Genomic DNA, 2,496 nt, shown 5'->3' with positions numbered 1-2,496 from the left:
GAATAACACTTTGTGGAGTTAGGGATATTAATATTAGTTTACTTTTAGTTGAATAGTATCCTGGGATTAGGTTTGGGAAGTCCGGGTGGGGGGTGGGGGGGTAGGGGTTTTTTCAATTGTGATGTATCTGTGATGTGCTTTTTTTTATGTTGAAAACAATAAAAAATTTATATTTGAAAAAAAAAAACAAAAAACAAATTGCATCGCTGTCTGATTTGGTGGCAGCAGAGCCTCAGATAGGCAGTCCACACAGAGAGTGGTGAGGACAGCCGAGAAGATCATAGGAAGCTCGCTTCCCGTGATTCAGGATGCTGCTTATAAGCGCTTAGATGTGCTTAGAGCTCGGAGCATTGTTAGAGACCCCCACGCATCCACTGCACGGTCTGTTTCTGTTGCTCCCCTCTGGGAGGAGGTCTTGAAGTATTTAGAACAGGACTACTAGATTCTGTGACAGCTTTGTATCTTATGCTGTCCGTCTGGTAAACTCACAAGATTCATTTTTCTCGCCTTGCACATGTATACAGAACCCAAACTAGACTGTTGTTCTTCTGTGTCATATATGTGGGTATATGCATAATTCTGTATTTATTTATCTATGCATATTTATGTAGTGTATATCAGAGGTGGTGACCCTTTGAGAGCTGAACGCAACGAAATTTCATTTTAATGTATGCCGATTAGTATACACACAAAGTGACAATAAAGTTTCTATTCTATTCTGTTCTGTTCTATATTCCAATTTCTATTCTATTCTATTCTATTCTATTCTATTCTATTCTATTCTATTCTATTCTATTCTATTCTATTCTATTCCATTCCATTTATTCCATTCCATTCCTTATTTTCTCTATTCTATTCTATTCTATTCTATTCTATTCTATTCTATTCTATTCTATTCTATTCTATTCTATTCTATTCTATTCCATTCCATTCCATTCCATTCCATTCTAATTCACATTCTACAGAAGCTGCAACCTCTATACAGCCCTGGTTAACAAGCACATTCCTGTACAGCTGCTGCCAGTGACTTCTAAGTAAACACACTCATAATTAAGTGTCACCAAGCTAGATGCAAAATGTGGATTGCAGGCCTTAGTGAAACTACTGGAACCAAACAGATTGATTCCCTTAAATTACTACACTGATGTTCAGATAGACCCTAGAGCAGAGATCCCCAACCCCCAGTCTGTGGACCATTACCGGGCCGCAGCATGCCAGCAACCAGTCCACACAAACAAGCAAAGCCCCATCTGTGGGATGCAGGCAGTACATGAAACCACGCACACTCCACGCACAACCCTGGTTGGCTATGTGGTTGATTTGGATTCTGAGGGGTTCGTAGGCTGGTTATAGGCAGATGTCTCTCTTGATGGAGTTGCTTGTGGAGTGCCAGACTTCGATGAACCCACGAGTGTGGTGGGTGGTTGCGTGGCCGATGATTTTAGTGTTGCTCCAATCAAACTGGTGTTGTTTGGTGTCAGTATGGGTAGAAATTAAGGATTTGGGATGGTGGCGTTTGATTGCCAGCCGGTGTTTGTGGATCCTGGTTTTTAATTGACGTGGTGTTTGTCCCATGTAGAATCAGTTGCAATGGTTACAGTTGATTTTGTAGATGACATTGTTTCTTTCATCCTTCTGAGTTTGGTTCTGGATAATTCCTGGTGGACTGTGGCTGTGGGTTTGTGGGCTGTATGCTGACACTGACATCCCCTAAACTCCGCTGAAGATGTTACCTAGCCTGGTAACGAAACATTCAGAAACCAATGTTGTGATTCCTCGTCAACCAGTGGATCCGGCAGCTGAGTCTGGGGAATCGGAGGAGGAGGAGGGGCCTGGAGTGACATCAGAGTCAGAGGAAGGCTCTGAGGAGCTCCAAGACTTACAGTCTGACGAGAAACCTGGCCCCTCTACTCGCACTCAGGCTGAGACACAGCTGTGATGGAAGCCTGAGTTGGACAGCGATGAGGAACAGCTGGGACAAATCCAGGATGCACAAATGCGCAGGCAAGAGAAGCGAGTAGGACAGAGGAATGCAATGGGGCGGCTCCAAAGGCAAAGGAGAAGGCATTAGGAAGCCACGCCTTGGCTGCATAATAAAAGGGAAGGTGTGGGAGGTGCTGGTTGCCGAAGGCAACTGTTTGTGTTGAGAATCGAGTTTCTGTGAACTGTGTTTGTTTGCCTTGGACATTGACTTAGGTCTGTGAATAATAAAAGGGGAATGGTTTTTTTCCTGCGGTTCCAGCCTGCTTGTTGGAAGAAGGGTTTCTCCTTGTGAGCTTAACAAGGACTCACGTAGGCTGGGACAGAACAACCAATTCACAAGCTTGGAGAACAAACCGTCCCCCTCATCCTACACCCCAACTGCAGATATTCCCCACTGTTGCAAAGATCAGGAGTAATTAATGTGTGTTTGCTATATTTTACTATATCCTCCATTCACAACTGTAATGAAGCCTGCCCATTAGAGTCATAAGTCACGAAGGTTGTAAAACAGGT

Source organism: Protobothrops mucrosquamatus, unplaced genomic scaffold (assembly GCF_001527695.2).
Source record: "Protobothrops mucrosquamatus isolate PMUCROS unplaced genomic scaffold, P.Mucros_1.0 scaffold5821, whole genome shotgun sequence".
Taxonomy (NCBI): domain Eukaryota; kingdom Metazoa; phylum Chordata; class Lepidosauria; order Squamata; family Viperidae; genus Protobothrops; species Protobothrops mucrosquamatus.
The sequence above is the reverse complement of the archived record's forward strand: the minus strand, read 5'-3'. Positions refer to the sequence as shown.